This window comes from Micropterus dolomieu, linkage group LG18 (assembly GCF_021292245.1).
Source record: "Micropterus dolomieu isolate WLL.071019.BEF.003 ecotype Adirondacks linkage group LG18, ASM2129224v1, whole genome shotgun sequence".
Taxonomy (NCBI): domain Eukaryota; kingdom Metazoa; phylum Chordata; class Actinopteri; order Centrarchiformes; family Centrarchidae; genus Micropterus; species Micropterus dolomieu.
The window spans coordinates 847,162-868,022 of NC_060167.1; the positions used below are offsets into that span (position 1 = coordinate 847,162).

General features: G+C 44.8%; 1 long non-coding RNA gene across 2 annotated transcripts in view; it reads right to left on the reverse strand.

Annotated features, from left to right (window-relative positions):
- Window positions 1-571: 571 nt before the first annotated feature.
- The window catches only part of LOC123986877, a 139,330-nt gene continuing 119,040 nt past the window's right edge, over window positions 572-20,861 (reverse strand). For both annotated transcript variants that reach the window (XR_006829002.1, XR_006829001.1), the window contains 3 exons: window positions 7,989-8,166; window positions 2,208-2,353; window positions 572-1,871 (listed from right to left, as the gene is read on the reverse strand). This is a non-coding gene — a long non-coding RNA (uncharacterized LOC123986877). The remainder of the gene's footprint in view (window positions 1,872-2,207; window positions 2,354-7,988; window positions 8,167-20,861) is intronic.

The following is a 20,861-nucleotide window of genomic DNA, read 5'->3' on the forward strand; positions in this document are numbered from 1 at the left end:
AAGATTTACCACCATCAAATCTCGGCATCATTCTGCACAGTGAAGCTCAAACATCACGCGCAGGACGTCCGACTCCAAAGATTTTGGTTTAACCTGAGGCCTGCGTGACGCTGCAGCACGCCATCACAGTCTAACTGAAAGCACTGGATCTCTGTAAGCCGGTCAGGAGGTCTGTGGTGGACTTCCTGCTCCCCCTTGTGTTCTTTCTCTCTCCATCTCCCACCTCTCCTCTGTCTGCATTTCTACCTCTTCAGTCCTTCCTGTCTGCTGTCACCCAGAATCCCCTGTTCAGTTAAACCCGTCTCGTCCTCCCCGAGTCCCTCGTGAGCCTCTAGTCCTTCGCCTCAGTCCCTGCCCTGCCCCCCCCCCCCGCTACTCTAAGCCTGGATCGAGCTTCCCTTTCTCTCTCCCTCTCTCTCCCCCCGTCTCTGTGTGTCTCAGCAGTGAGTGCCACGTTAATAATTCATGCCGTCTCTAATCTTAAACTGTAAATAGTTAATCGGGAGCAGAGCTGGGAGACGCCTCCTCCTTCTGGATCTCCTGGCTCTGTGAATCGCTCTCACGCTCTCGGCCTGCAGGTCGTCGACACACCTGCTTCTCCCTCTCTGCGTTAACTCACTTTCATTTCTTTACCAGATCAGCTGATATTCTGCGTCTGTTCATTTCACCGCCCACCCTCAAGTTTGGACCTCATGTATTAATGATTTTTGCACAAATAATTTTGGAAGCTCGTGCAACTGTTTCTTCTGGTACCTCTGCAGATTTTACAGTTAGTTTCTAGTTACTATTAAAAATCTGTTTTTTACAACAGCAGATGAGCTTGAGAGAAACCTAATGTCTCCTGGGTAACACCGTTTGTCTCCACCTTCCACGGCGCTCACACTCACTTTTATGACGCTATGCTGAAGGTTTGGTTAGGTTTGAACAAGTGCTTCGTTAAGAGTTAGCGGGCTATAATTGTAACGTTGCTCCATCCACACGGCTACGTTTTGGTTTGCTGATCTTGTTTTGGTTTTAAACTCCAGGTGGAAACGGTGACGCTCCGTCAGTCAGTCAAAGCAGAAACACGATGCTGCTGACAGAGTTTTATTCAAACACACTGTACTGTGTCAATAACACTTCTACACTTGTCCTGTGCAGGTTTCCGTATTTGCTTTGCGTCGACTCGCAGTCTGTTTCCCGCCGCCGTCTCTCCGTCCTCCCGTGTTCCTCTCAGTTCCACCTCGCTGTCGCTCCGTGCAGAGAAATCTCTGCTGTGGTTCTTCACCGTCGCTGCTCTGCGTTCGTCTCCAGTAGAACTTTCTTCTGCAGCTGCGGAGCAGACAATCTGCTTCCTGTTTACACCGCACATGCTCAGTGTACGTGAACGGTCACGTGATGTTTTCAGTCGTTTTACTACAGACGGAGAGCAGTTCAGATCTGAGTTCATTTTTGGGTTAAAATAACTACGTTACTTTTTGTTTCACACACCGTCTCCTGGGTGAAAGTCCAGTTTCTGGCCCAACCACCTCCTTTTCTGTGATTGACACCAGGCCTGATTTTAGCATTGAACAATGACGCTAAATGAATTCCCAGTGCGTTAAAAACTGATGCCCAGGGGTCCTGAGCAAGCGTCCCTCTGTGATGACCTGCAGACTGCAGGCTGTGTGAAAGCAAACCTCTGCCCTCGGACCGGAGGTGTCGTCTGTCTGCTGGGGACAGTCGGCCTAAATTAATGCTGGGTGTTCAGGAGTTTGCCCTTTTGATGGATTTGTGCTCACTCCTCCTCCGAATAGCTCTCCATGCTGAGTAGCTAGATGAGCCTCCTGAAGCTGCAGCCAAAATATTCTCAGAGGTATCATTAATAACTCCCCCTGCAGCTCCCACACCTCCTACAGGAGAAAGAAAAAATCAGATTACACAGAATCCAATTTGCAGTTTGAAAATGTTGCTGATACGTCTGATTTGCATCGAACTGAAACAAAGATCATCTCCGCAGTCGTTCTTACTGTGGTGTGATTCAGAGCGGCATGTGGAATAAAGTTGCACAGAATTACTCTGAAAATTGGATCTGTAAAAAATCTGCGGCATGATTTATAAAAGCAGAATTTCCCGTCACGATTCTACAATGAATGATAAAAACATCAGGAAGGAGAACACGGTCACATCGACAGAATCCGTGTGCCGGTCGGGCACAGTTGGCTTTCTGCACCAGCATTTATCCTTACCAGATCCAGCCATGTCAGATCCACAGAGGATTAAATCACTGAAGATCTCTCCACCTGATGGCCCCGGGCAGTGTTAGTCCTGCGCTCTGAAGAGCGTGAGTCACCGGCTTCTCTTACCTTTCCCATCCTCCTGAGGGTGCAGGAAGCTAAATAAAGACAGAAACACCGTTAATATAACAACAGGCTCGAGAGGAAACGGGAGCTGCAGGGGAAGGCTGGCTTCACAGATCAAACAAGCTGTGGTTTGTAGAGTTTTTCCTTTATTAAATTATTGAACACGCTACATGTTTTTATGCTTTTCCGTCTCCCTCTCTCAGACCTCTATTTCTGTATCTTTTGTTTTTCCAGTATTTGAGTGTCAGCACGGGCTGAATCACCCGTTTGCATTTGTCTCAATCTCGCTTCCTTCTCCACCTCTCAGTCCTCCAAATCCAAATATATTTCACTGCCACCAGAGGAAAGGAAACCTGCAGCAGAAGTGATCTGCTCTCTCGACTGAAGCGATGTCCCCCCCCCCGACAGTCTGACATTTACATTTCAGGGCATCTACCTGTCTGCCACAACAGCAGCAGTGACTTCTGCACCAGCACGTTAAACATTTCAGCATCAGCAAACAATCGTCACATTCCTTCCTTCATTTGTTTCAGCCGCATCTCTGAGGCCGAGCTGCTGATGAAACGTGGTTCAGACCTTCATGGTCCCCTCAGGCTGAACTGTATCCGTGTTTCCATCTAATTGTTATGTGAATTTTAAGCGTACTTTTGAAATGTCGCAAAAAAGAAATTTGTGAAATCTGTGCTTCCATCAGCTGGTTTGGAGCGAATAAACCAGGCTGCGGCGAGCGTCGTTACGTCAGTAGTTGACGTTACACGGCTGTAATAAACAAGACGTCTGGGTTCCAAACCAGAAACAAAACCAGTCACAGGAACCTGAGGGCCGCTGATCTGACAGAAACAGAGAGAGGTCCTCAGGAACGTGTTTCAAGCGGGCAAGTTGCTGCCAGCCACGTCTCCGCACGCCATGGGAATATCCGCTGTTCTGCAGAGTTCTGCACGATAACGCTTTAAACGCTCTAATATCCTTTGTCGAGTTCATCAACGGTGGTAAATTTATTTTCTGAACGTTTGGAGTCGTTCATATTTTATTACACTCAGCAGAAGCAGCGTTCACTGAGATTCAGCAGCAACATGCGGTGAGAACCTGTTTGATCAGCGTGCAGAGCAAAGGATCTGAGAAGGACCTTTAAGAGGTGAACGCATCATTCAGCAGAACAGCTGATGAAGGCTTCCTGCCAGATCCGCATCCACCTCTTTTCTCAGCACAAACGAGCGTCACCGGCCGCGAGCTGCGGGAACTTCTCGGCGGGCGTGCAGAACTCTGCACTCCTGTCACACGACATTAAAACCTCGCGGCTGCAGGCGCCGAGTCCAGCGGCCGCATTGCTTTTCTCCGCCTGCACAAAGTTGGAACCACCTTTTGCCTGAATGTTTTCTCTCTGTTGTTATTATTGTTAGTATTTACACACAGGTCCGAAATACACACACATGCACTAACAGGACCTGTAGCGACACACGGAGAGATGCCACTCAGTGCGGCGCCCCGAGCGGTTCAGCAGTGGCCTCCTTCGGCAGCGCCCGGTGAACTGGCACCTCCCAGCATCCTTAGGGACTGAGCTACTGCCGCCCCAAAAGCTGTTTAAAGCTGCGAACAGAGAAGGACTTGAACTTCTTACATATGAAAATAATAAAAATAATGGTTTTACAGGATAAATGTATCCCACCGCTCCGTTAAAACAGGTGACAGTGGCATTTCTGTAAACTTATTAACCGGGACACACCAGTGATGAATTACTATTCATGTAACCACAGTTATTATAATAACCCCCCCCCCACTCTGACACATTCAGTAATCCCTTCGGCCTGTTGGATCTCACTTTTACATAAATATCCCTCCAGGTCGTTTTAACTCCTCCACTTTCTTCATATGTTTCTTATTTTCCAGATTGTCCCTCTGTTCCCGTCTTCTGCTTTATTCCGTCGCCTCCAGTGATTCTTTCTACCCTAATTTTTCTTCATCTTGTCCTTTAGATTACCTCCCTCTCTGCCTCTCCTCTTCCCACCTCTCCTTCTATCTTACCCCCTCTCTCTCTCTCAGGGTTAAAGAAAGAAAAAAGTATTTAGCATTTAGGAAAAACACAAATTAGCCGAGGAAGCGGCGGCACGTCTTCAAAGCTAAAAGACAAAATGTCGATTGTCAGGTGTCCCAAAACAACAGGTACCAGTCCAGAGGTGTGTAAGTCATGTGACACAAGTCAGAGAGAAAGTCCTGAGTTCACTGGACTCATCCATCCGACGCAGCACCTCCTCACGCAGACTGTCTTTGTACCACGTCACCTGACTCCTTCTGCCACTAGAGGTCGCGGCCTGACAACAACCCTAAACGTGGGTCGTAATAATCTGACGCATCATCGAGCCGTCCGGCCGTTTTTCTGCTGAGGACGCCGCAGGAGTGCGAGAGCTCCAGTTCTGATATGTCAACCCGCCGACACAGAGCACCCAGCCAGTACCAAATGTAAAATATCCCACTGTGTTTGGGAGGTGAGGTAACACACAGGTGAGCGATTGGCCCTGAAGTGACATGAACGTACGTGAGAGCGGAGACGACGAATAGCGACGGAGAACCTAAAATAAATCTGGATCGTCCCGTCTAGCTGATACCCGACGCGGCGTGTCAGGTCGGTGCTTCGTTGGTCTCCCTTTGATCAGAGACTGCCTGTGTTTGGGGTCGACTCTAGAAAAGGTCCCTCATTGGCCACGCATCACGGGCCGCGGAGCGCTCTCCTGTGTTCAAGTCCCATGTTCTGCTTTGTCCACTCCGTCCACCCAGAACAGAGTCAGAGTTTCTGAGGTCGCGCTGTGAATTGTTTGGCATTTCCCTGAAAGGGAAGGTTTTTCTGCGGACGACAGCCTTCTTTTTTCCCTCCAATGAATAAAGAGAAGCTTTGATTTCAGAAAACAAGAGACGGCCTCTGAGTGATTAAAAGTAGAGCACGAAGAAGCAGAGAGCCCGAACAACATCTACGATGGTACTGAAACCAGTGCACAGCAGTTTGAGCAGAAATCTGAAAACAGCCTTAAACACTGAACTTGTGGACTCGTGAGACGCCGTCTCAAAACAAGAGTACAGACGTTATCTTCTCCCACACAACCGAAACAGCAGCAAGCACCGGTGCACCCGTCAGTGACGTACCTGCAGTTCGTCGCTGCCGATCCTGAAACACGCACCCAGCAGAGGCGTGAACCCGTCGGGCTTCCCGAGGGCGATCCCGATGCCCCCCCCCCCGAGCCCTGAACCCCCACAGACGCCACTGAGTGCGAGAGGCTGCGAGGGCTCAAAATGCTGTAAGCAAGAACGGGACGGCGCGTTACCATGACGACACTGAAACACGTTGCACTTTTTATTTCATGCTTTTGCCTGATTTTTAAGTCCTACAGAGTGGAGGAGAAGTAAATTTCTGTGTCCCCTGGTAACCCTGGTAACCACCGTGTTTCACGTCATACCGCTATGAACTGTGGGCAGTTCCCTCAGGCAAAGTCTGCAGAAATGCGGCGAGAGCGCCCTCGCACACTTGGCGGTCTGACAGTGGGACGGCCCTCACGGACTCACCGGGAACGCGCTGTGAGTCAGCGAGGGTGGGGGGGGCGTTGGGATTGGTCCTCAGACACAGGTGAGGCGTGATCACTGTAGTCACCTGCAGGTGGGGACGTGCCAGTGTCAGAAGAAGCCCTGTTACACATGCACGCTCTCGCGCTCTTCCAGCGCAGATCGTGTTGTTTTAAGATGTTCAGACAGATTTCTGCGACTCTAACAGGGAGGTTTTTAGAGCGATGGCTGAGAATGTTAACGGGTTATTATTTTTATGTGCGGTCGGCAGCTGGAACAAAGATTTGACAGCGAAATAAGCAGGAGAGCAAAGCTGACAGAACAAGAATGGATCCTGAGTTCAATCAATGTTAGAAATCAATTAATTCAATATAAGGTTGTGCACAGACTTCATTACTCCAAGATTAAAGTGAGCAGGATTGTTCCCTCTGATTTCCCCTCTGTGTAAATCTGCATTTCTGGACACGTCCAACGCTGTATAACTGTCGGTGTGACACGTTTAAGTGGTTCTCTGACATGTATGTGTTTGGACCTGATCCAGAGATTGCACTGTTGGGGTTTTCTCTCTCTCTCTCTCTACTAAACCAAAGTGTCTCTGTGCAAAGCTCTATTATGTGTGGAATGGTGATCTCTGGAAATCAGACACTGTGCCTCAGTTTAAAACCTGCCTTACGGAGCTCACTAGTATCTTCCATGTGGAAAAGGTTCGATGTAACATGATGGACAGTCTTGGTAAACTCTGATATGTGGCAGCCAAGTGTTCAAATATGTTGTCAGTGATTCAGCAGTGTAATCATATGTCCTGCCCTTTATTTTATTTATTTCTTATTTTTTATATGTATGTGTTTTTTTATGCATCTGTCCTTGTTGTATTATGGAACATTTCAATTAAAATATTATCCAAAAAAAGAAAACCGACTGAGCTTAAAGCTGATGAATGTGTTTTTTAGAGCGCAGTCGGTGTCCGTGGTTACGAGCTGCATATATTTATTTTGAGGTAATTCACTGGACAATTTTTCCTTCCCAAAGAAGAGACGTCATGAAATGCAACTAAATTCAGTGACTCGGACTCAGACAGGAGGAGAAACTCTCGAGCCCTGTGTGCTGATCGCAGACTCACATGTTGCATCGTCACTTGGTTTTCTGGGATGATCTAGTTGTTTAGGTAAACATCTCGCTGCACAAAATGATTTAGTGTCTTTAATCACCATCACGTGACACCAAAGGCGTCCAAGCAGTTTATACTGTGCAGTGTGACCGAACACACCGACATTTACTCCCAGTTATTCCTAGATCCGATTTCACCGCAGTGGGTTAGTAGTCAGATGATGTGTCTCTGCTAACTGGATTAAAATGTAAGTTCAGCACACAAACAGCCGCCTCCTGCGATGCTGCTCCTTTTCCTGATCGACGATATCTGCTTTCAAACAGAGACGTTTCCGGTGAGACGAGTTTAGACTGCGCTCCTGCATCCTGTCCCGCCGCTGTAGCGTGTATTTGAACTACATCTTCAAGTACTTTCAAGTATTTTGGTGTTTGAGAGTGCTGAAAAAAATAAATGCTTTTGATGGGAGTGATTTTGAAAATACTTTCCCCACAATTCATAAAACATAAAAAACAAGCAGCACAGAGCAGATCGAACCAGGCAGGAAGTCAGACACAGAACGGCGCGGAGAATCCGGTCAATTTTCAAAATAAAACACCCAGTGGCGACTCTGGCTTGTAAAACAAGAATAAACATGGTTCAAACGGACACAAAAGGAAACATTTAACTACGTGGCCCGCTGAATCACAGTACAAGCACAAAAATCCTGCGATGGACTGGCGACCTGTCCAGGGTGTCAGCTGGGATTGGCTCCTGCCCCCCGCGACCCTGTTGACGATGGATGGATGTAACAAATCAACAAAATCTGTCCGGCAGAACGCTCTTATTCTGAAATGCTCCCTGTGGGAAATGCAGCCTGAAGTTGACGGAACGAAACGGCGTCAAAGAGATGATGAAGGTCGAGTCGGTAACGTGGGGCAGGACGCACGCTCCGCTGCTGAGACGCTGCTGAGACGCTTCCAGTGGACTGAGGACGCATCAAAACCGTGACCTGCATATTTAAACCAGCTGACCTCGATTCTGTCCTGCAGCTGAGCGGGACGCCTGTGTCTCAGCGTCTGACGTCCTCCGTGAGTTTCTGACGTTCGACCACGACACGTTCTGCAGAACAGGTTCCCTCTTTGGTGAAGAAGATGTGGATCCTGGTCTTCACGGCCCTTTGCTGTTGGTATCACACTTCTGCTGCGTCTTCTAAATGAAACAAGGAAGCAAGTTTTAGTTTAGAGTTCTGATTTGCAGAAAAGTTGCGGAGATTGGTCGAAATTGCAAGTCGAGCTGAATTCATTGGCTGAATTTGTGTTAATAGTTTTGATTTGATCCGTTTGAGAGACTGGAATACTGCTCTGTCAGCACAGGAGGAGGTAAACACCAGGAACAACTGAGAAGTTTGTTGCTCTTAAAGGAAACTGGTGGTTTGGTCTCAACAGCCGTGTGTCTGAATGAGAGCTTCGCGTTCTTCCTTCCGGTCGGGCTCAAACTTTCTCCACAGCCTTGTGTTTGTTATTCACACCTGAATGTTCTGCCACTGAGAGATGTACTTTCCTGTTTTTTTAAAATGTAAAATGCATGTATTTTATCGTGATGCTTTTATTTGACGGTTTGTTTTGCAAAAAGATAAATTCTGCTGCACCTTGTTCTCGTCTTTGGACTGGATCCTGAGCAGCACCATCATGTTGGCGTTTACACACATGCGTCTGTTTAGTCCTGAAGCCATTTATCCCATCAGAGATCAGTCTGCTCTTAATATGTGTCGGGCGCCCTGTTATCTACTCTGCATCCTCAGATAATCTGCATGTTCAGTAAGCATGAAATGACCGTATGTTTTAATGTTTTGTTTTGCAGTGAGACGCATCTGTAGGTTCCTGATTTTATCCACTCTGCTCCTTCTTGTTTCTAATACAATCATAATATAATAATTCAATTCTGCAACACGTCTGAAAACATGTCTGCATTCTCTTTTATCTCTTTAAACACATTTTTATGCATCCCCGTCTGTCGCAGCGCAGCATTTATAACCTTGTGTTCTGACTGGTGTCTGTTGTGGAAAAGCCGGTTAGTTTTCCTCCATCCTGCTGAAACGGTAGTCCTCGCCGCTGAGCGCCCTGGACCGCCAACACTGAAGACTTATCCCACAGGCTGTAAACCTGTGGCCTTCAGCTACAGCACGGCCTCTCTAACCACTTCTCCAAATGCCAAACGCTGGAAATCATTTCCGAAAATATTCAGCTGCATTCTTAAAGCAATAATTTATGCGAGATCGTTGGCGCTGTGCTGCTCTGAGACGTGCTCTGAAGGACCTGCGGATGATTTGGGAGAATTCATAACACCGCTGTGCCCCGTTTAATATAGCAGAGTAAATCATACAGGAGTAATGGTGATCTAAAACCCACTTTGCATTGGTAATGTGTGTGGCGAGCGGAGAGGGTCTTGAGGATGAGCGTTTGGGTCAGCAAGGTGCGTCTGCCCTCAATTACCCCCTCTGTCTATCTGCCTCTCGCTCAGACTGGGCAGGTAAGCGAGCCTCTGAGGACGCGGCGGCCGAAGCGTCTGCAGCGTCGACTCAAATACACTTCGCACCGTCGACGGTCTGCTGCATGGGTTTGAATGTGGCTGGTTACAGAGAGGCATTTCATTCCGCATCTGTCCTTCACTCAAATAAAACCATGAAACTCTGACCTGAGTCAAGTAATTATCCATCATCCTCTGTGGCATGAAGTGAAAACAGGTTTTGGAGGACGTCTACAGCTGCTTCATCTTTATCTTAGACCCTCTGTACATTTTTTATTTTAGCAGGTCGTCTCATTGAGGTCGAAAATCTCTTTTACAAGAGAGACCCTGCCAAGGTAGCAGCCAGACACAAACACAGATCCACAACTTCAGGTCAAAATGAAGCTCTCCACTCAAAACCATTCAATCTTGCTGAAAAACCAAACTTTGCCCTCAAAAACACTGGTGAGAAAGATTCAAAACAATACTACAAAAACTGCTTATTAGTCATGCTGCTTGTGGTTCTCGCCCTCAAACCTTTTCACATGATGAACACGACAAGAGAAATAACCAATGTAAACATTTTTTATTCTCTGTATAGCACCTTTCTAGTCTTTGTGACCGCTCAGAGCTTTTACACTACATCGCATTCACACATTCACACTCTAGTTGAACAGCCACCAGGGGCAATTCGGGTTCAGTATCTGGCCCAAGGACACTTCGACACGCAGCCTGGAGGAGCCGTCAACCTTCCGATTAACGGGCAACCCGCTGTACCCCCTGAGCCACAGCCGCCCAGTTACTAATAAGGATAATTATTCTGCCCCGGCGTCCTGTCTTTGAGTCCGGGACAGGCCAGGTTTGAGATTCCAGCGGGGTAGCTGTGTGCTGACTGCGTGAACCATATTGAGTGTTTTCTCAATGACTGCATGGTGAAGGCAGTGAGAGATGGAGGGATTTGTCTGGTTAGTGTTTAAGCAATGAAGAAAAACTTTAAAATGCTACATACAGTCATGACTAAATTAAAAAACAAAACAAAAAATAAATGCATCTATTCCAACACAATGGCTTCTCAAGAAAAACAAGTGTCGAGCTGATCTGATCTCAAATCTGCATCCAGGAATTATTCAGCGTGACCCCCACCAGACGCATGCTGGCCAAATGTTAAAAAGGTGTAAATGCATCCATGTCACCAAGACGTCTTTACTCCTCCCCCTCAGAGAAACTTCACAAAGGATTAGAGGAGCAGCACGTGGAGGCGACGGCCGAGACGGGCTCTGCTCACGTTCCTGGTGTTGCACTCGGTTCATGTTAAAAAACTGACAGACGCTTGTTCAAGAATAAAAAAAGATTTAAAATAAGACATCGAAACCAAACGTGGTGCCGAATGACGAGCGGTGGCGCGTTCACTGTCGCTCCGTGCTTGTAAAATATCCACCGCTCCTGCGTCTCGTAACGTAATACCAGTTAATGTGTTACATAACGTAAATGATGTATTTATATAACCGCTTTTTAAGAAACGGGCCAACGATCGGCCCGTGAAGCACGGACAGCGGCCCATTGGGTAATTTTCTATACTGACACTGGGCCGGCCCAATCACATCTCTTACTAGCCCCGCCCCCTCTGCGCTCTGTTTCTCGCATTACAGCCCCCCCCCACAAACAAATCTTCAAACAGCTGCCGCCAAATGCATGAAAACGTTTCCTGCACGAGCTTCAACATCAGCGACGTAGAGCAGCACAGGGTCCTGAAGGCGTAGAGGAGAGCCGTGGCCCCTGCCAGGCTGTGGTGGCAAAGTGACGGGGCCGAGCGAGAGAGAGCAGGAGGAGAGTGGAGGTGAAGCGGTGAGCAGGGAGGACGCTGGGGACGTGGAGCCACCACTTTTTGAAAGCATTTGTTAAAAAAAAAAAAAGAATAGCTTGAACCAAGAAATTAGAGTTAATTAACAAATAAAAATGCAATGATAAAGGTTTATCTGCACAGTAAGCCTGCAATGCAACGTAAATATAAAAACTCTGTGTTGTCCAAAAAAAGTAACTTAGGCTGAAAACAATAAGTATTATTTTAAAAGTGGGAAACTCGACATCCTGCAGATGTTTTGCAGCTCGTGGCGTGCACCGTTGTCCAATCCAGATCTGTAGTGACGTGACGAGCGATTGTCAAATGTTATTTCTCTAATTTCTATCAAACGGCAAACTCTTAAACCTGCGTCCTCTCCAGCAGCCAGCAGGGGGCGACTTAAACCTGCGTCCTCTCCAGCAGCCAGCAGGGGGCGACTCCAGCGGCTGCAGAAAGAAAATGTTTCTACTTGTCAGCTGATTTATTCCCTCACTAAACACTTTCCTGATGAGTTTCTGGTCTCAGTCGCTAGTTTCAAGTCTTCTTCAACACAGCATGATGTTCATTTAGTAAATTATGGTCCCATGTAGAGGAACAGAGACCAGGAAGCAGGGCTAGGGCGGGGCTACAAGCTGACTGACAGGTTGCTACCATGGCGACTTGTGTCCGCTGCTCTGTGTAGAGTTTAATTAACTGGCTGTCAGCAGCAGAGCACGTCATGTTTGAGTCTGTTAGTGTGTTTTGTTTTAAAAGTAAGTTGTTTTGTTAACCTTTTTTATTTTTTTATCATTTTAACTGTGATCACATTTTAGTTTAGTTTTTAATTTTATATCCAGGATGTATTTAATAACCGATCAAGCAGTAGAAAATAACTTATAAGGTTTTGTTGTAACACTGATAAATAACTTGGCCCGGTGGGGCCAGTTGCAGAAAAGTTTAACGTTAGGCCCTGTATTATATTTTATATTCTGAATTGTCACCTCCGACCTGAAATTTGTGCTTCTCTGGTGCAGAAAATGTCTCCAGACTGCAGGAAATTAAGTGTTTAATGCTGAAAATCTTCAGGGGGAGGACCCCCAGACCCCCTGTTGAATATTTCATCAATACATTATTTTTTCTAAATAGTAGGCCTATTAAAATGTACTCTTGTCTTGTTGTCATGACCCCAATGTCACGTCTCATGGGCTGAGTGTTTCGTCACACCCCTACTCCGAGCCTTTAAATGGAGTGGTGGGGTATCGGTGAGGGGAGTCCGACGGACTTCAGAGGGCCTCCCGGGCACACACATCTGCACAACATAATAACTTGCTATATTTTTAATAATATATATATATTTTTAGTATTTAATGTTTAAGTATCTTTTCTAGATTATGAGTAAGGACATTTCTCGTGGCCTGAGTGCAATAACTGATGACCAACGACCTCTGTGCAATAAATTTTACTCCATTTATTGGTACTATAAGCTGCTAAGATGAGATTGCTCCAATAGTATGAACACATGCAAAGACAATCAGGATCCATCAGTCTATAAGAGATGAAGACATCCAGTGCGCCAGCAGCGTTTGTTAACGTCATTTATTTTTAATTTATGCACTGATAGTCAGATTTTAATTGAAGTTTGACCTCGTTAATAATAATAAAGAAGACATAATAAACAGGGCTGTCAAAATTAATTACAAGCTTTGTAACTTGTTTGTAATGAATTATTCGAATGAATTGAAATGAATCACATATCGATATTTGCCGTGATAAGAGTTTAAAATATTCTAATAGATTTTGGTAGATGAGTCCATCAGTGATAATAAACAAACACGTTATAAGCAAGTCACCGCTGCCGAACAAGAGCAGGTCAAGCCTGAGCTGGAACACTGAAGTGACAGTAAACGGCAAACTACCAACATGTCGTGTGTCCAGTCAGCCAGAGGCTAAAACAGTTACAGAGGCCTCTTGTGACAACAGTTTTTCTTCTAAATTCACATTTTTCCACCATATTTACCGTCTCTGCTACACTCGTCACTAAGGTTGAGCATCTTCACTGGTCTCACCATTCGATTCCTCGGTGGGAATTTGTAGGCACCTCATTGTGACACAGTGGATACAAGATACAGTGGATTTTTCTCACTTTTTGACTATTTGGTACTTTTAAAGCAAAGTATTTGTAACAGTCCAAAGTGGTATGTAGTGATGAAATGCAGATATTTAATGTTACTTGATGTAAATGTAGCTTTGCATCATTACAGCGTCATTACTGACCTCTGCTGCTGTTTTTATTTACGAGGCTGCTGTTGTCAGTATAGAGTCAGATACAGGTTGGACTTTTTACCACGCTGCTCCAGCCGAACACGTTCACTCCACCTTAATGTTCCTTTTGTGGTCTCGTCGGGTGTAGTTATATGTTTCTGTCCTGTAAGTTGATTATTGTAATCTTGTGTTGAGCACCGTGAGCCTTTAGAAACGGCATTTGTGGATGAATGACAACAAACCAACTTTACAGCAGCCAGATGGCGTCCTGCTCAGCTTCCAGACCGCTGAAGAGGATGTGTTTGCTAACGCTAACCGCCTTTCTAGCAGTAGGAAAACAGACAGACTCTAATAAACGGACACGCTGTGAGCTACACTGTACATTTACAGCTGACACGTAGCGCTCATCTTCGCCTCTGCTCCGCCCGTTCACGTAGCTGTCCTTTGAAGAATGAGCAGAGGACGCTCGCTAAGCGCTGCCGTGCTGCACCGCGTGCGGGTGAAGATCATTAACGTTAGTTGTGATTTTATTGATCATGTGAAAGTTTAGTAGCAGCTGCCTGTCTGTGCCCAACACGTCTCCGTTGTGTTCACGCCACAGACGGTCCGGAGCCGCACTTCAGCATTTTTGTCCGGTCAACATCACGTTATCAATCAACCTCTAGATTCTCGATTATTGACATTTGTTGATTGATTCATAATCGTCCAAGCCCGCATCGCGATGCATCTAAAAATCTGTTATTTTCCACACCGGACGGAAAGTAAACTCCCTCCCCGCAAAATTAAATGTTTTAGTTTGGCCCAGTCTCACAGACAGCTGCTGACCGGCGTTATGTTTCCCATATTACTATCATTTGACAACCCTAATAATAATAATAATAATAATATCAACATTAATTCGTCACGGTTGTTGTTCTTCTGTTTTTTCACTAACTTGATGGAATATTAAACAACGCAGCGGCAGTGTTTGCTTTCTCACGGGCCACTTAAAATGTCTCAGCACGCGTGCCGTAGGTTGCCGACCCCCGATCTATGCAGACCGCACACCTATTTTATTTTCTTCCAACTGCGTGTGTCACGTGACTATTGTGCTCCAGTAACGATCGAGGGCTAGTTTAATTAACCCGAGATGGACCATAATAATAAGTCAGCCATGTTTTTTTCGTTCACGTTTCCCATCATGCACCTGGAACGCTTTGAGGTTGGAAGTCTGTAATTTCCACCTGTCACCTGAACGCAGCATTAGAGGTCAGTTTTCTGCTGGGTTACGCTGCAGTTTGAGAACTCTGTACTGAACGTTTGCCTTGTTGCACTAAAATGGTTTACAGAAATAAATTTACAGCCGTGAACGTTCACAGACTGAAGCAGCAGTCAAACACAAGAAAGTACAGAACCGGTATCTGAGAAGAATCTGCGTCGTACAGTCTGCTGTTTGCTTACTTTAACGAACCGGCAGTTTGACCTGTGGAAGATTCATGTTAGAGACTTTTTTATGACGGGAATTTTTCCAATGGAAAAAGACGGCTGAATGAAAACAGGTTCACGGCGGTTTGTTCTTGGCTTCTTGGTTCTCTACACAGTGAAGAAAGGACTGAAAAAGCATGTGAGGAAAAAGTGGGTAAAGAAATGAGCATCTAAATAAATCACATTTAAAGGTTTGCTGTTACTTTTTTGCAGACACAGTTTGGGGGGGAAACAGCATGTAATGTCAGAAAAGATTAAAAACAAAAGAGCCAAGAGCTGATTCTGTGTGATGTAGAGGGTTTTTGCAGAAGGTTGGACCTGAAATGTGTTTACGAGTCATGTCGAGTCGGCAGACTGTCTGCGTGCTATTTTTCATCTCTGCTGTAATGCAAATAAAGTGAAACAGCTTCCCTCAGCAAGAGGGGAGGAAACCAGCGGCAGGCAAAGGTTACATCCTCAGCGAGAACTTCTCTCACGTCTTCGGAGATACGTACATCCAGATGCGGCGAAACAAACGCACTGCGAATACACACGAATCCACAAAACACACAACATGTGCTCTGCAAAGCAAAGATGCTTGTGACCGTGTTAAACAAGCCCTTAAATCATCTCTGCCAAACGGAGGGATCGGAGAAAAGAGAGCGAGGGGAGAGGAGGAAGTGATTTTCCCTCGCAGGCAAAACGCCATAATAAGTGTATTGTTTTTCAAAGTGAAAACCTTGAATCCAAGTCTCGTCTCCCCAGAGACGCGAGAGGCTTATACTCTTCCCCGCAATTTCAAATAAATTTCTATGGGGGTGCGTGCATCTGCGTAAAATATGTATTCCTGGAGAAAAAGAAACAGAGAGGGATGGAGGCAAGGGACCATTGAGGAGAAGGAGAAAAAAAGACGCAATTATGTTTTCTGCTCATTTTAATGAAGTGCAAAAGTAATTCCCTCATGAAAGCTGCGGTAATTGCCCAAACAGTCTTATTATGTGACAATCATACTTAGAACAAAATGCAGTATGAAATTGCAAGGGATTTCAAATCAGGGGGAATAATTTCTGCAAGAAGCCTGACAAGTTAAGATAATTAAAATACATTTTGTTTTTATTTCAGGAACAGAAAGACTTTTTTTTTTTTTTTTACACTGTCTGCATGTCAGGATGTCAAGCTGTCCTCTCCGTCTCCTCGTGAACATAACAGGCAAATTATACAGCAAGAGATTTGGCTCATGTTCCCAAACAGTCAACATCAGACGAGAGAGGGCCGTCCGCCACACAATGTAATCTCCATGTGCCAACGCTAATCTGGACATTAGGAGGATAATCTATTACTTGGTTTAGTTTTACGTAACATTTTGAGTTTGAAAAGCCCAAACGAGACTCAGCTTTTGAATGGAAGTGAGAAACCCAGATTCAGACAGGCCTAATATTCAAAACGAGTCATGTTGCCGGGACACTTGAGGGAATAATCCACCCTTGAATACTCATAAACTGTTACGCATCACCAGTTTCCAATGCTGTCTGGAGTCATTCTGGGAGGAACTGACTTTTTTTTTTTAGCATGCAATCATTCCTCCCTAACCTGCTTCACCTCGTTGTAATTCAGTTTGTGATTTCCTCCCAGCAGTCCTCAGAGAAGATGGCTGAACCTGTCGAGTTCGGCTGTAGATTATACTTGTAGGTTGAGAGAGCAATTAGTGATAGTGATTAATTGTGACAGAAAGATTATTCCAGTCCCCATTGTGCCGCTCACTTAAAATTCAACATCTTGAGGCTCCTGTTAGAGGAAATATTGGGTGATTTCTCCCTGCTGCTCACACAAAGCTCTTTTATGCATTCAGCCTTTTTTAAACAGAGAAAAATACATGACTAAATAACATAGACCCTGATGTGTAGTTGCTAGCAGTGAACAGTGTTTAATGGTTGAATCCATCCTGTAAAATGCTACTCACAATCATTCTGACATTGATGTCCAGGGCCTAAGCAGCTCCGGGGTTCCTGTCTCGCCCTTCCTCTCTAAACCAATACGTTTCAGCCGTTTTAATGCTTAAACATTACATCCAGAATTCACAGTACTGTAGGTTGTGCGTCACAGGCGACAGCAGCACAAGAGATGAGTTTGAGATGACCAAACTCATCTCGTGATTGACTTTCACCAACTTGATATAAAAACTGCGCCGTCAAGTCGGACACATCTACCTGCGTGAGCTTACTGAGATCAACGACTGAGCTCGCGACATTTGCAAAGAAAAAGAGATCAGGCAAAAGGTGGTTCCAACTAGGGCTGGGCGATATGGCTAAAAATGTTATCACGATAAAAACATTTCATACCATTCGATATCGATAATTATCACGATAAATGTGAAATCATTATTTCTTTCAAGTTTAAATGCAGATTTTTGCTCCTGAGTGATGGACGGAGAAATCGGAAGGTTCCTTGTGTGGTTAAACTTTTCTTAAACTTCGGTGGATCACTTCACAAATCAGAGGGAGAACATTCAAAACGAAAACTTTTCAACAAATATGATTAGTAAATCTTTCTTTCAGTCCCTTTTCCTCAACAAAATTAATATCTTAATAGAAATATAAAGTGCTAATTAGTTAGTGATTCAACTGAATCAAACATTTATTGACGATATATTGAACATTTGTTATATTGTTATTGAGGAAAATTATATTGCGATAATTATCATCATTGTTTTATTATTGTTTCAACTTCGTGCAGCCGGAGAAAAGCAACTGGGGCCGGCGGACTCGGCGCCCGTAGACGCCTTGCTCCTGCGAGGTTTTGATGTCGTGTAACATGGTGACACAATTTCTAACCAGCATGCCTTTTTTTAAAGTCCAGCATCCATCCCGTGACCCTATTCTCAGTCCCAACTCGACACACATGGGCGCTTGGTCAACCTTTTTAACGCCCTGGGGACCCTTTAGCTTCGTTTTTGCACGTGTGGGGCTTCGTGCTCGAGTTAGCAATATTATGCAACGTCCAGTTAGACTTTCAAAATAAAATTAGTGGTTAGCGTTGCGAAACACTGCAATTTGGTTAGGTTTCGGCAAAGATCGTGGTTTGAGATAAAATAACATTCTTAAGATACGTAGCATAACTAAAAAGAATCAACGCTGACTTTTTGTTTCCTGGGTGAAAGTCCGGTATCTGACCCACTTGTCCACCCCAACAAACTCCTTACTCTGACTTTTCTCTTATCTATGAACTATGACGCTAAAAGGGGGGCAGCGCATTAAAAACTGACGCAAACAGGTCTTGACCGTGGGTGTTTCTCAAAACCAGAAGAACGGACTTGTGATCTTGGGGAGAACGTTCTTGCTAGTTGTTCTTGGAAGAATGAACTTGCACTCAGAACGCCGCTGAGGGTTTGAGACGATGCGCTCTTGCTGGTATTGCCCAATACCCCCATCGCAGAGGCCGCCTGCAGAGCTCAGATTATTATAACAGCCGGGCTTCATCCCCCAAAACTAAAAGCTCAGAATTGGCTTTATTGTAGGTTTGAACTTACCAAGATATATTTGCACCTAAAAAAAATTATATAAAATAAAAGCAAATACTGTGACCACAACTCTACTGTACACGAACAATGTAATGTCTAATATAATAATAAAGCAAAGACGGTCCCCTTTCATTCTGTTTGTTTATTTTTTCCGAAGTTTCACAAGACCAAATCTTTCCGTACATCATCCAGGTGTCTCTTGATTTAAATTAAAACCTTACAACATTACTCAGAATGTAATGACAGAATAACAGCGGTACAAACGTTAAAACTATCATACAGCTGTGGGTCTTTACTCTGCCGTTGTTGCTGGACTCCGCTGACGGTTGCTGAGCGTCACAACTACGAAAACATTTGAGCACATTTTAGATTTGCCATCATTTTTAGTCAAACTGCCTATTTTCAACATTTTCACAGCTGATTTCTCGCCTCACTTCTCAGAAGTGGATTTAGTGATGAAATAACGTATGAAAACAGTAAAACAACGTTCTGTTGTCGGCCCCCCTCTCTCTCTCTCTCTCTGCTTCTTTCAGCCAAATGTGTGGACATGCTGATGCAATCTTGAATGTTGAATCAGGTGATGCCAAACTGTGCTTAACACACACTAAATGCACTTTATCCAATTGCTGGACCAGTTAATTATGTCTTAATGCTAACACTGCTGTCGCATTCTTTTAATGTATGTTTTATTGCTTCATTTTATTATTTTATGCAATCCTTTTATGGCGTATTTATTTATTTATTTATAGAAGCTGCTAAGTTCAGTGGTTGGCTCTAAACTGCATCTCGTTGTATTTTATGTGCAATGACAATAAAGACTTAGGGGCGGCCCGTATCTATATAAATGTTTTGATGATCTTGGAATTAAATGAGATTTGAAGATTTCCCTGTATTTGTTGGGGAAGGATACGTTGAGGTCATGCTTCTTCGGTGGAGGTCGAACTTTTACAATATTAAAACATGTGAGGACATGCCAAAGGTCAGAGACGCATTTATAAAGTGATAACTGCGGTGAAGAGCGACAACAACCGTCCATGGAGGATTTTACTGGGATTATATCCAGATGGCCAGAGGACGTATGTGACACGGTGTTTTTAAGCTTCTGTAGGGAGACGGGGACAAAGTGATTCAGCAATGGAAGGAAAACACAGTAACACATAATGGAGACCGGGCTGCATGATGGAGCTACAGCATTGTTCACTCTAAAGGGCTCACTGAAGAAGCATACCTGATATTACAGATACTCATTAACTGATGATATGATTGATGGTGTGAATACTGTTCACTGTCTATGGAATGACTAAAGATTTGGATCTGAGTGTATTTGATAATGTGTCATCAGTCCACAGATTGCAGATGATTTGTTGTGTAAAAGTGAAGTGTGTTAGTTTCTCTCTTGAACAGGGCTCACACCAAAAGTGCCAGTTCACTCTTCTGGCCACAGCCACGAGCACAAAAGGGATTTTACGACAGGTTCTGCAGCAAAAGTTCACCAAATATGGGGACCTTGCATCCGATGGGATTATTTTACCGTAGTTTACCTACCGGGCTTTCATAAAAACATCTGAAGCTCCGCGAGAAACATTCCAGAGGACGGAGAAACTATAACGTTAATAATTTGATGAAACATGAAACATCATTTCGTAGCATCCTAGTTTGCATGTTCGTTCTGCACGTCATGTTGCAGCCTAGCTCGTGCAAACTGTTTGCCATAAGCCTGAGGAAGATCAGCGGGACGAATATGATAGTTCAGGGTTTAGTTCTCGCTGACTTTTCGAAAATGCAAGAAAACTACTAAAAACTTTTTAAAACGTGTATTTATGCATGAATTCGGCTTGTTTGTGTCCGCGCGGTTTTATGGGTAAAAGGCAGCACTACCCTCTCCACAGCTCTCTGTCACGCCGTGCCTGCGGGCTTCCTATCCAAAGGGAGCATTTCAGAATAAGAGCATTTTGCCTGACTGATTTTACTGACATGTTTAGATTCTGTTGATTTTACAATCAGTGCTTGCTTTTGTGCTTCTCTTATGATCAAGTAGGCTACATAGTTAAATGGTTTCTTTTTTGTCTGCTTTAACTGTGTCGGGAGTCTGCGCAGGGTACTTCATTTTGAAAATTGAGCTCAGGCAGCCGCAACGTGGGCAGATTCAATGGAGGTAACCCGGAAAGCCAGAACGCTCTGTGAAAGCGCACACGGTTGCGGGTTTATCGCGCAATATTTTGTTGAGCGTGAATGAGCGAATGCGGCATATTGGTGGGAATTCTTCCCGTGTTTATTGCGGGATCTCTGTGTGAAAGCGGGTAGCTATGCACAGGGTGATGTCAGGTGGGTGAAATTAGAACGAATCAGATTCTCCGT